At 48.7% G+C, this 13,978-nt stretch overlaps 1 long non-coding RNA gene across 2 annotated transcripts; it reads right to left on the bottom strand.

The window, feature by feature from the left end:
• Positions 1–531: 531 nt before the first annotated feature.
• Positions 532–13,581, bottom strand: LOC126050580 (uncharacterized). 2 transcript variants are annotated; one of them, XR_007509597.1, is made up of 5 exons: positions 11,864–13,581; positions 11,356–11,452; positions 2,298–2,446; positions 1,599–1,803; positions 532–1,489 (listed from the first exon to the last, which is right to left on the bottom strand). It is a non-coding gene; the product is annotated as an uncharacterized LOC126050580 (long non-coding RNA). The 2 variants fall into 2 exon arrangements; XR_007509596.1 differs by having other exon boundaries at positions 532–1,803; positions 11,864–11,961; positions 12,948–13,581.
• Positions 13,582–13,978: the final 397 nt, after the last annotated feature.

Below are 13,978 nucleotides of genomic sequence, written 5' to 3'. Positions count from 1 at the left end.
CCAAGGTATGTCCTTGTGGATTATTGTCATGCTTCGAATACTGCCAGGGAATCTGTGTGTCACACATACCCAACTTCAACATTTAGTTTGGAAGATGGCTTCTGCTCAGTTTGGGTTGGTTTTGGACGCTGCGTTTTGGTCAAGGACCTACGTTGCGTTCTCTTTGCTCGCAGTGGGGATGAGACAGCCCAACCATGCAGCCAACACAGCACAGACATACACCAGCATCACATGCAAGCAAGCCTTGACATTTCCCTGGAAGGGACAGTGCAGCCTACTGACACGAGCGCTCATTTTGGTATTCACAGGAGCCCAGTGTCCATCTCAGGTCTGTCCGTGCTCCTCACAACAGGACGTATGAAGACTTAACGTCTCTTTTCCAAGAGAAGACTTAACATCTCTTTCCCAAGAGCCTGCCACCTGAGAGCATGGCAAAAGGAAAAAGCAGCCAGCTCAAGGTCCAACAAAATAACCAGCTAGAGAGACAACTAAGTGAACAACTTTAAGATGTATAAATTATCATCGCTTGCCCCAGTATAGTTCAAAAAAAAAAATCAATCTTTATAGTTGGAAAATGACAGTAGCTTATTTAATTTATAACAAAAGCAAAGACAAGAGGAGAATAACATTGAAGATTACACTCGCCAAGTGCGATGCTCTCCTGTAATGTAATGAAATGAGTTAAGAGCAAAGTGAATTAGTGCTACAGGCTGACCTCATCCCACTAATCCCGGAGAGCAATAAGAAATGGAAGGTTGCATTCGCCAGCTTGGTTTTCAAGGTCAGAGAGGACCAAAGTGGCCAGTCTCATCTCCCTGTGATTTTAGCATTAAGTGAGCAGCTGGCTGTGATCCTCATAATTTATTCTAACAAGGAGAATTACTCCAGCGCCTTTGGCAGGTGGGTAACTCCTTTGGGAGCAGGGAGAGCATGAGAATGAGGGGCTGCAGGTATGAAGCCAGCCCCCACGCTCAGAGGGAGCGTCATCTCTTGGTATTTGGTACTTTGTGCCCAGCAGATTGATAGGACTGCAGCAAGCAGTGGCTCACCCCAGCGCATCCTCGCTGCGTTGCTCTTGGACTGAGCCTGAGGTGGTCACCATCCATCCCGCTCTCGGCTCCTAAACAATTCCTATCTCCCTCTTGTGCTTTTGCTCAGAAAAGTTATGGATGCTTTGAAATGAGATTTGTTTCAAAACTGTATTTCTCACGCCCTGACAAGAACTTACCCCTGAGCGCACTGCCTATAAAGTTTTGACGGTGGTAATTAGCCACCTGCTGAGCTGGACGTTTCTGCAGGTAAGATCGTCCTCCGCAGGGAGAGACAGCTCGAGACCCTCATACGAGACACCAGCCGATGAAGTGTTTCGCAGATTTATGTACTCTGGCTGCAGCTCCAGCTCTGGCTCGGGGCTGAATTTCACGGAGTGCAGAAGGCACCGATCCACCACCGCGCCGGGGCATGAGCAGTTACACCCAGAGAGCTGCTCCTACCGCAAACGGCACCGTGAAATTGCCCCATAATCAGGAGCTAAAGGCAGACAGAGGATGGGGTCTGGCAGGAGGGTTTGTTCAGGGGAGAGTGCTGCTGGAGCATACCTGGTGTTCTGCATTATCCAACAGGCAGAGAAGAAAGGTGCATGAGGACAGGCACTGCAGCTCGTTTGGGGACTGATAAATTTACCGGATCAGGCTGCCATTGGCTTTTGTGGAGCCGGTGTCAGAGCAGCTTTCTTGCAAAGAAAGACTGAAGTACGTGGTGTTATCTCTCTGGGAAGATGGACACCTGGGCCTGGAAGCTGAGCTGCAGAAAACAGAGCAAATGCAGCATTTCTTTCTGTGATGCACACGGAGGATCAATCCTTCTCTGATTTTCATGACCGCCACTATTGATCTCATTGAGTTATGCCTGTGCTATGATTGAAGAGGAAGGGAAAAGGGGGACATCATTTCAAAGTCACTGAGACCACTGCTTTTGAGAGGCAAAATCACCAGACCCACTGAACAGAGCCATGTCTCTGTATGCAATAGGGTGAGGTCCAAAATAGGAAAAGGCAGGATAAATCACCAATGGATATTGTCCCATTTACAGCTGGGAGGGATCAGGCACAGATGACTCTACGCGGTGCTGTATGAGGAATAAAACTACTGCAAACAACCAGAGAAGCTGCAGATGTACCTGCAGGAGCTCAGTGCCTGAAAAGCAGCAAGCCTTATCCAGCTGGTGTTTAAGCACCTGGGTTTTCACTTGTCCTCATGGTTTCTTAGTTTGCATGTGTAAAAGCAGTGATGACGTACCTCAAGGAGCACCCGTATCGCCTTGCAGATGTGACGTTGTCAGAAATGGCAGAAAGCAAGCATTTCCAGCTGTCCTTCAACCTCTGTTTCTGAGCACTCTCCATTCATCCCATAGATTCAGAGAAATGCCCACCATTCAGCTGACGTCACTGCAAAAAAACAATGGGAGCAAAGTCCAGGACAAGCGTTCTTGCAAGACAGGAGCATCTCACTCTCAGAGCTTGCATCTGAGAGACTTTTACAGAGGACGCAGGGTCAGATTTGGGCAGGAGCCTTGCCACAGCTCCCAGCATGCCACCCCAAAGAAAGGCTACCAAAGTCCTTGGATCTGGCTGCAGGCACTGGGCTTGGGGACCCTTGAGTAGGAAACGTGGCTTCAGTGCAGCTAAGCTTTAATTGCATAACTCATTATGTGCAGGAGCCTAGAGTCCTGGGTAGCCATCATTAAATATGAAGTGCAAATAAATTTTACTAGCAGGGGTTTTGCTTGGTTTGGGTGAGGACTCAAGCCTATATATCTTTTGGAAACTTCTTAAATCCGCAGATCTCCGTGGCTAATCCTACAAGATCACCAACTTGACTTTTCTAAGCCTGAAACAATGGAAATTTTTAACACCTGAGCATGCCTGGAGAAATTTGGAGGATTCACTGGGAAGCCTCACAAGGAGCTCAACTAATCTATACCCAGCTCCTTTCAGCAGGTCCAAAAGACGTGGAGATTTGCAATAAGACCTCCTGGCATAATTGCAACATTGCAAGAGTTTGGGCCATGGAAGGAGGTTCATTTGGCATCGCTGCTTTCCGCGTGTACCTCCCAGACCACAGGGAAACATCCAGAGATGTCTTGTGTTGAAAAGACCAAGAGCAATGCAATGTCAAACCGCACTGGGCAAAGCATGGCATGCATCCTGGCCGGAGGCAAGGCAGAGAAATGCAGATGCAATTTTCCCCTAAAAGAAAAGGGTTTGAGCCTGAGCTTCACCCTACAACACAACCGCCTTGTGCAGACAAGCAGAAAGCGGAGTTTGGAAAACTCCTGGGGGAGCATCAGCCAGGTGGGAGGCAGCTCCACCAACACCACCCTGCACAGCCATTTTAAGGCATTTTCCATCAGAATGACAATTAACGCAGGAGTAAGGGGAGGCAGCAACCTGGTGGGCCAGCACGCTGGCAACATGGCTTTTAACACGCTCAGTCCCGGCTGGGCTGGACTGGTCCCAGAGGCACACGGCCAGGCTTTGTCCCCAAAACTACCGCTTTTCCAAGGGCAATGTTCACTATCTGTCCATGCGGCTCCAACCTTTGGCAGTGTGTGATTTCAGGCTGCAGCTCTAGAAATGTCACTGCTGCTTCTCATTTACGTGTTTCTATTAATCATTTTCTCCCTTCACATGCAGCCTAATCAATGGGGACAAGTGCACAGTCCCTCTAACTGATTCCTGTTATTCTTCATTACGCCCTTTGTTCCAACCCTCTGCTTCCCCATCTGGCATTAAAGCCCGAGACCCCCATCCAAGCTGTCCTTCGACTGTCTCTGTAGGGACAACTATGCTTTAGTTGTGTAATCAATTAGCCAGGAACCGGACCACTGGCTCGGTTACCTTCTTAGAGCAGCCTTAATTTTGATTAATATCTCTTCATGACTTTAAAACCATATAGGCATGATTCCCTACCCAGCCATGCTTGTTAAAATCATAAATCAAGCTATTCCTTTCCCTCCAGACGCACCGAGACCTTTCCAGTTGCAGCCATCTAGCTACCTCCGCCGCAGAGCATTATTTACTGGGTTTGCTTCATCACTCTGCACAGAAGAAATCCACTCACCAAAGCCAAAAAAGCCAGAAATATGTGTTTATTTTAAAGTAATTAAAAGTTACCTCCCGCAGACAGTACTGAACGGTTCTATCCATGCCAACAAGGCTGGGAGCAAATGCTTTGCTGGTCACCCAGGGGGTCACCCCAGTCACTGTCACCCGGAGATTTTGCCTGTCATCACGTCCTTAGCACCTGCCTAGAGGGGAGGTGGAGGAAAAATACACACACACGCGTGTGTTCACATACCTATAAATGAAAAAGATGTCTTAGCCATTTTAGGTTCTCAAAAGCCATGTGTCACAGCTCAAGGTCCCATTTCAGAGCCCCAAACCAGCCCATTTTATGTCTTCTCGATGCTCAGAGCCCTTCCCATCCCAATTACAGCCCATTCACTCAGCCCTCTGGGAGAAAAACATCAAAGACATAATGTTTGCTTTTACATTTTCTGTCTTTTATCCCCTTTTCTGTCACCCTAGCCCAAGGCGCAGGTCTGGGATGTGATCCTCACAGTGCAATCCAGGGCACTGTCACTGGTAAAGGGGGAAAGCAAATGGGGAACCCTACGTGCGGCCACACTACAAGAGTGCTCTGCGGGGCTTTCAGACCCGCAGTCCTCCAGAAGGAGAAGGGACACCTTTTAAGGCAGAAAACTGCAAGTGGGAGAGACACGTCATCTTTCTGATATATATTTTTAAATATGACACTGGCAGGGATAAGATAAAATGATGCTGCTCTGTAATAAAAGATTCAATGGTTATTTGTCAGTTCTCCATTCCTTACCCCAGAAACTGAGTATTCAGCCAACACTTTGATCAGTCCTCAAGCCAGAAAAGGTAATTTTTTTGTTTTGCAGCAGGACGGACATCCACAGCCTGAGCCAGCCCTCCAGGGAGGGAGGTTTTGCTGCATCCCTTTCACCCACCCCCCTGGTACTTTTGGGACAACCTTTCTGCAAACAAGACTACTCACTCAAACTATCTTTTCCCCTTGGTTGCAAAGATATAACTATCAAAGGTGTAACTATCAAATTACAAAGACACATCAGGGCTGGTGTGGGTGCAGCAGGGACCATGGCCAAGTGTTAGGGCAGGCATGGATGGATGAGGGATTTGGGCTGAAGACTGAGGATGACCCCAAAATATCCCAAGGAGGACGAGGGACAGAGCAAGGTGCTGATTTCAGTTCTTAAGGTCATATCCATCCAGCAATCTGGTTTATAGCCCAGCTGCAGCAGCTGTGCCCGGGGGGAGGGGGGGGGGACGGGACGGTGAAAGGCAGCATGCCCCCAGAGGGACCCGAAGGCAAACTGAGATGGGAGGTTTCACCTGGACCACGATGCTGGAGCAGGTGTCTGCAGGTGGAAAAAGACCCAAAGCACCAGCAAAGCATCCTCCAGTTGTCCTCCAGGGAGGGAAAGTCTCTCCAGCACAGGGATGGTAAAAGGCACAGCCAGAGGGAAAGTCTGCTGAGGCTCCTCCAGAGAGGACTATGTCTGGGCAGCAGAAAGAAAAAACATTGCAAACTCACCAGACAGCCACATTTCAGTCTGGCTTCGGAGGAATACAAGGGGTTTAACCATCATCTGAGAACAAAGTCTGAGCCTCTCACCAGCAACAAGCAACCCAGCAGAAAGCGCCTGAAGGTTCCTATGAGTAACGGTCCATTTTTGCACCATCCCCAGGAGGATCCCACATCCCAAGTCTGATTAAAACAAATCCCTGTGTTTTTTTGCCACAGCAGAAGGGACACACGGGACCAGCTGCCCAGCGGCACAGATGGGACTTTGTGAGCCACATAAAACCCTGTGCCGATAAGACTCTTCTGCAGTCATTCATTTTAAATGCCAGAATATGCTTCGGGAGCTCTGACATTTGGGGAATAAAAGCAAGCGGTGACCAACTCCCCTCTCTTCATTAGCTCCTGTAACTGCCGTTACGGGCAGAAGGAAGCACGGTCATCGTGCAGGGACCAGACCCTGCAAACGCTGGGTGAGACAAGGTCCATTTGGGATCGGTTCAGTGGCTGATGGGTGCAGAACCTGATCCAGCTCTCCATCCCCTCCAGCAACAGCAAGCCCTCACTTCTCCCCTGGGAAGTCCTGCCTGCAGCGTGCGAACGTATATATTACAAAACTCCCCATTCAGCTCTCAGATAATAATACATGAATGTGCTTCACTGCATTCATCACTGCTATTGAATACAGCTTTATGCCTAGTAATTAGTTAAAGGAGAGGAACCATTGAACATGCCCTGCGCTGCTCTGTTTTAGCTGGTGTCTCAGCAAGCGTCGCCTCGCTGCAGAGGGATAATTGATCATTGCAAGTGGAAGCCAAATCTTCAGCCACGTGTTTGCGCTAATCATCCAAGGTGGACTTCAAACCTGACCACCAGCTAAAAGAGGAGGGACATATTTCTGGATGTGTGTGATCCTAAAATACCATCTCCCTTCCTGCTACTAAATCTGCTTCTATCAGAGGAAATATATTGATTAGCCATAGCTTTATGTATTACCTTGCATAGGGGGAACATCAGCATCCGCTCATGATCATTCAAGTCCAACCCGAATGCTCCCCAAAAACGTGGCAAAGAAATCCATCATAAGCTCCATGAGTGATGCACAGTCAGACCTGAAAATATTTGCCTGAGAATTTCCAGGCTGATGGGACCCACTTTGTCCCACAAAGTCTTTCGAAGGGCGAGCCATCGGAGCCCAAATCCCGAGAGCCCATCACAGTCCCAAGCCCCCGAGCGCAGTCCCACCACATCCTGGGATGAATGCCTGGGAGAACCGAGCCGGGCATCGATTTTGTGCCACCGGCTGCTGTGACACCTTACATCAAACACTGGGAAAGAGCAGGGGAAACATAACAGAGTTTTACAGCTCATGCAAGCACACCGGTGTTGCAGACAAGATGCCATAAACACGGGGCATAACTCCGGAGGATTTTCTGCTCTTCTAAGTCACAGACCGTTTATTTGCCAGGGTTTGTACAGTGCTTACCCAGGGTATATGCAATCAAAGCGGTGATAAACAATGCCTGCACACACACAAAAAAGTATATATCTGTGTTCCTAGATCTTCAAGAAAATCAGCTAACCAAAAGTGGTTCTGAGCAAAGCTAAGACCCCAGGCAGGGGCTGACTACTGGGTTTTTCACCTGCTGTTCTGAGCAAGGTAACCTTTTTCCTATCATTGCAGGGGACTTAGCAGAGAAGCAAAAAGTAATTAAGCCATCAGAAGGCACTGCAGACACATTAGGATCCCAGGTGTTTGGTTAGGAGGGGATTTCTACAGCATATGTGAAATCCTAGTTGAAATTCTCAGGTTTTCTGTACGAAATCCCAATTCCACAGTTACTGCAGGCACGGGAGGAGGAGGACGGAGAAGAGCAAGGCCGAGCATGGCAAGGAGAGTGTGCTGAATAAGCAAAGCCCCCACTGCAAAGCGTGAAGCTTTAACCAGAGGCAGGACTTCAGCTACACTCTTTGTCGGATCGCATCCAAGAAATCCCCGGCTTTGGCACCAATTTCGCCTTGCAGAGCTCACCTACGAACCCCTCCTGGCAGAGGGCTGGGGGAAGCATCACACCAGTGTTTTTGGAGCTGTTTTTACTCACCAATGCAAGCAGGAGCTGTTGGTGCAGCAAAAAAGGGCCCCTCGCTCCCACGTGCCTTTACTCTGATGAAATACTAACTTTAAGCCACCATCACCGCCTGACAAGCCTCTTTCGATCTGGTGCCAGAAGAAAATGATAAAAATCCGCAGGCTGCAAAGGCAGAGACTCAGCATTGCTGCGGGATAAAGCTGGACAGCTGAAGCTGCAGAGAGGGGGAGGACGGCAGCATCACCCTCTCAAGTGATGCAAGATAAGGAGTAACTCGTTTTGTATCCCGCAAGTAATTAAATCATTCAGTCCTGCTCAGCAATGTGGGTATCAGCATTCGGCTTTCAACCCCTCTCTGTGCAGAGCCTGTCACCGCCGTGGGGTGGCCGTGTCCTGGGGACCCCTGGCTGGGGTGGGACAGGCGCCCACCCTGGCACCCCTCAGTATTTCAGCTCCCCTTTCTGCTCCCCACAAAGCCTTTTTTTGATTTTAATTTTACCTCCCCCCCCCAAAAAAAAAAAAAAAAAAAAAATCACAGACCTGACCTGGGTGCAACTCCTCTGCAAACGCAGCAGACCTGATATCTATCCCTGCCACCACCTACCTCCCCTACTGCTCAAAAAAAGCAAGGAGAAACACTGCGCATACCCCAAAACAGCCCCAGTAGGTCCCAACAAGAGCTCACCTGCAAAATCACAGGCAGGGGCACACAGATACACGTGCAAGTGCAGAGTGATGCTCTGCCTCTGGGCGATTTTCAGCCACCGTGGGATTCACGGCACAACGTGCCACAGTGGCTGTGGCTCGCCTGCCGACCCCGATGCCGCCTGTCCCACGGGGAGCATGCATGGAAAACGTGCATGTTTCCCTTCAAGGCTTATAAAATCACCTGCTTCACAAGCTGCAAATACAATGGGCTCCCTCGGAGCGTAAGTACATTTTCCAAACTCACGCTTCCAGACTCTTCCTAATTCCAAGAGTCTCCTGGACTCCACTATCAACAACAAGGCAGCGACCTGGAGCTTACTCAGCACGATATTATTTAAGACTTAACGCTGAGCATTTGGTGCAATAAATTGCTATTCTAACTAATCTGGTCTCGTAAAACCAAGCTATTTGAGAACAGCAGCAGCCCTGTTGCAAGTCTAGTTGGCACTCTGAGCACAGAATCATCACAGAATCCTACAATGGTTTGGGTTGGAAGGGACCTCAAAGATCATCCAGTTCCAACCCCCTGCCATGGGCAGGGACACCTTCCACCAGACCAGGTTGCCCAAAGCCCCATCCAACCTGGCCTCGAACACTGCCAGGGATGGGGCAGCCACAGCTTCTCTGGGCAATCGGTGCCATTAGAGGGTATAAATATACAGAGGCTATTTGAGCTGAGATTATAATAAAATATTACACATTGCTCAGCAAACTGATGTGTAGAATACAGTGGAAATCCTGCTAACAGGGAAGACATCAATTTGATTTTTAAGTTTGTTTAAAGCAGTTTTAACACTAAACAAGTAAACATTTATAACTGAATAAATAGTTTTCAGTTTAGTCAAGGAGCATTCAGTGGATGTTGGCATAAATATTCAGTTATGGAAATTATTTGATTGAAATAGATTTTTACATGCCATAAATAAACATTGTTTGCAATGAACACACACTCCCAACAAGCAGCACGAATTAGACAGCCACTAATGCCTAATGCCAGTCTTTGAAAATGTTTTATTTAGAAGCACTCCTGCTCACCGCACAGCCAGCCAAATCCCATCTGCCTGGGGTTTCCTAGATGTTAATCCCGCCACGTTATTAAACACTCGGAGCAGAAGCGTGGCTGCACGGACAGCACGGCAGGTACTGCACCCCCATGCCTGGGGGGGGCTCATCCAGACGCTGGGATGGGCCAGGTTTAGCAGAGGACTGCACCAAAGGAGCAAACAAAATTGTAAACCAGGAGCCTGCGATACGTGAGCATTGCTGCGGAGCCAGCCTGTTTGGTGTTGGCCACCTGCAGAAATCAGGGGTGAGAAATCTGCGTGTTTTACCAAAATCCGCTGTGGCTTCGGTGCCAGCAGAGCGACGGCTGGATGCAGGCGCAGGAGCCCTAAGCAGAGAGCATCATCCTAGCACTCAATATTGCTTTTAGCCACATGAAGTGACACATAGACGCAAGTTAGACTTTTCTAAGATATATTTATGAATAAATGCCCTCAAGTTCAGGAGTATCTGTGGTGCCATCTCAGATGGGGATAGCTCTGCACAACCTTGTAAAGAAGCAGATGAGCTCAGCATTAAGTTGGAGAAAGTCAGAGATGACCTGACCAGGGATAAAAAGCACTTTCCTAGTTTGGGTATGTTTTTAAGCTTTCTCTCCAAAATGACAGCACGTGCAGGACCAGAGGCTGGCAGTGAAACTGTGCCCAAAGCTGGGAGGGGGGGAAGGGAAGGCAAGAGCTGGAATTCTGGAATTTCAGTTCTGATGTCATACCTCTGACACCACCACAGTCACACAGGACCCGAGCAGGAGCGAGGAGAGGGGCAGAGCTATGGGCTGTCCCCCAATCCTGCTGCCCAGCACTGGTGCAGTAGCAAGAATCCAAAACACAGAGTTTTCTCAAAAGAAAGCAAGCAAGGGGCACCCGCAGGACAAACGCCCTGCATTCTACGGCTTACCAAGAAAAGTTGCGCATTTTTGGACACAGCCACTCAAGCACACCACGCTGCAGGACCGTGTCTCACCCAAGCCATCAAAACAACAGCGAAAATGCGGGCGGACTGTGCCATCTAGCTTCTACACTCAGACACAGGCTGCTACGCCGTTTTCTTGCACGTACTGCTCAGACCTACACGCTGAAGCCACACGTGTCCAGGAATGGCAGAAACCCCCGTACCTTTGGAGTTGGAAATCTGTACCCTGCCACAAGCCTCTTCCCAACATGGACCGCGGGGTAGGTGGATGGAGAGTTTGCGTAAGACAAAGAGTCACTCTTGGAGAAAGCCTGCCCGATATTAGACCCGAGCATCACCAAGTGCCATCACTGGTGGTCTGCAGAGCCGGTGTGGGATGTCCCACCGGCGTATCATAGAGGAACACATCCACAGCACCTTCACGAGGGCAGTAACTGGACCTCATCCCACACCTGGACCAGACACCCCTTGCATCTCTCCTGGTTGACCCTCGTGCCACCTGACCGACGGTCTGGCAGACACAAGAGCCCGGGGCACTCGGAAAGCTGCATTTGGAGCAGCAGCTCCTACCTTGTGCCTGCTGAAAGCAACCACTGCCAAACACCCTGTTTCTCTGCAAAACTCCTGGGTCCCTTTCCCTCAGCTTGAGGCTGGAGCGATGAACAGCTTTAAGCTCAGTGTACTCTGCTCCGAGCATCACCTGCAGCTGACAGGGAGCAGCCTCCAAGCTGCCCCAGGTAGAGCTTGCTCCTTGCAGGAATTCAGTAATGTCAATATTGGGAATATCCACATCCCTGGACAAGCTGCTGTCCCTGCTTCAACGTATCTCACGGTGCAGAAATCGTTATTCCAGTTTCACAACCGGGGAATTGAACCCCATGGCAGCTTGCAGAAGGGCAAGGAGCCAGATCCTGATCCAGGTGGTGGGGATCCACCTTGCTGAGCTTGGCACTCACCTTGAGACGCTGCAAGTAGGAAAACAGCCTGAAGATCATCCCCAGTCTGGTCCCACAGGCCACCTGCTGCCATAAACCAGCAAGTCGAAGTCCAGCTCTGCACGCAAAAGGGTCATCATGAGACACAAGCTTTCACAAGGCCCACGCTGTCACAGCTTACCTGAAGGAATTACACTTTTTTGCTATCTGAGCATGTCAGACAGCTTCATTTTTCTAGCCTCAGGATGAGTTTAAAAGCCAGTGTTTTACCCAAAGCCTTGCAAATTCCTCCTGGAGCCTCTGACAACCGTAGATTTTATCTGGTGCATAATCCAATGCAATTTAGTGTTTTATCAACAGCCCAAATCCCCTATAAACTCTATTAGCAATTAGAGGTTCATCTCTTTGAAAGCTAAGGCATCACTATCTTTTACTTGGCTCCAGGTAGGCAATGTTATTTCCCTACAGGAAAACATGCATTAGTTGTTTGCTATTAATGCAAAGTCCTTTAAGAGTATTTTGATCTTACCTGTTCTTTAGGGGAATCAGCAGCTCTTTATAAATCATTTTGCTTCCAAATAAGTTTGAGCTTCACATCTGTGCACCTTCAGAATCTGTAACCATCAGCTTTAGGAAGAAACAAAATGCAATTTTCACAATGAGCTCAGGAAATTCAAGGCTTTGGCACCTCGTCTTCATTGTATATTGGGCAATAAATACCCAGTTAAGGCAGCAATAATGTAAAAAGGCATTACAGTTTGTACTACACCACCTTCCCGCTAGCCTTAAAAGACGGGAAGAATAGAATAGAAGAAAGGCAAGAACATCTAAAGCATTTACAAAATTACAAGGTGACGATTCAGGTATTTTAATGCATACAACGTAATTTAAAAACATATTTTAGCTTTGTTTTCAAGCAGGAAGCTGCTTTTCAATTGCCATCCCTAGCTATTTGGTACAGACAGGGGTGGGGGGGTTTATTGTTCTTGTTTTCATCACATAGTTAACATGCTCTGTCACTTAGCTCTTGTGACCAGATCCTCAGCTGCTTTAGAGCAGCACAGTTCACTGCCCTGCAACAGCAGCCACACAGGGCAGAGAAAAAAAGGTGCCCCCAAAGCCATTTTACCATCAGAAAGGAGCTTTTCTCAGGAAAAAGGGACAGATATCCACAACTCCCCACAAGACTTGAATGTCTTTGCAGCTCCAAGTGTCCAAATAATTCTGATACTGCTGCCATTTGCAAAGCTCTCAGGCTGGTATCCAGCATGGGGGCACCCTCCTGTCACCAAAACGTTGATGGGGACAGAAAACATTTCCCTCCGGGAAGCACCATGAGCACAGCTGTGCACCTCTAATAGGTAGCAGGAGGCAAGTTGAACACAGCTCTGTGCAGAGTCCAGCAGTAAAAATTACAAAAACCCTCCCCTCCCATTTTGCATCTTTGCTGATTTTGTGTTTAGCTGAAATTTTACACTACGGTCAGTTATTATGAGGTATGTAGAAAAGCGTGGAGTAAAAATTAGAAGCATCTTTCATAGCAAGAAGAGGCATGACTGGTTATCAGGTCAGGCGTTGGCAATCGCAGCGACCTGCCATCTTTTAACACAAACTCTTGGTGCAAGTCATCTGATTTCTCCCTGGTGTCAGGGTGCTGCCCCACACAGCACAGCTCAGCACACAGAGGGAATTTGCTTCTCTGGACACAGCAGCCAGATTATTAACGCATTTGCAACTGCTCCCCGGCGCAGGCAGAGGCACTGCACAATTGCAGGGTGTGGATCACAGCCTCCTTGCCAGGGGAGAAGCCGAAATCTCTCAAATACAAAGCTGGCGTCACATCCACTCCTTGAATTTCATGCTTCTGCCCAGTTATCCTCCTCCATAGAGCCCAAGCAACAGCTTAACCAAGTGCTACCAGCTCCTCCGTCTCAGCAGCTCCCCAGCAGCGTTCACAGCAATTCTCACCAGCTGCTGAGAAACCAGCTTTTGCACCACAGCTCCCCATTCTCTGCTGGGGATCGGGAGCAGCCAGCAGCAAAGCTGACTGGTTTACTCACTTCCTTGAAAAAGAACAAATCAGATTGTAACATGGGTTAAAATAATGCTTAAGAGCAAAAGACTTACTCTTCCCATGACAGTCCCCCTAACATAAGAAATTCAGTAACTAGTTAGAAAGGCAATTAGTGCTTTCTGGTTTTTCCAGAATCACACTGACGCCAAACAAACGAACCCCATAGGATTCAACTCTGTATCAGCAGAAATTGGGGGGGGGGGGGGGGAATCACCAGAGGAACTAAATATTTATTTATTTTGTGTAGAAGCTCACCTTCACACTGAGGTTTCCAGCAATCTAACCATTTCTCAGAGAGAACAGGACCAACAGCGTCCTCCAGCTGCAGCAAGGCTGACCCTTCCCCAGACCAGCACCAAGCCTCGATCAGCACCAGTCAGAGCTCCCCAAGCGAGCCCAAATCTGCATCCCTGTGTGCCATGCAGGGCTGGCTTTGGTTGCAGGAGCTGCCAAAAAGAGCTGTTTGCTCACCGTCATCCTCCCAGACTACAGCAGGCATGCCACAGCTGGCCAGCGCTTCCACACATAACGGTCTGCATGACATTTTGAGAAATGATGCATTACCAGAAT

This window comes from Accipiter gentilis, chromosome 25, assembly GCF_929443795.1.
Source record: "Accipiter gentilis chromosome 25, bAccGen1.1, whole genome shotgun sequence".
In the NCBI taxonomy this organism is placed as follows: domain Eukaryota; kingdom Metazoa; phylum Chordata; class Aves; order Accipitriformes; family Accipitridae; genus Astur; species Astur gentilis.
The sequence above is the reverse complement of the archived record's forward strand: the minus strand, read 5'-3'. Positions and strand labels throughout refer to the sequence as shown.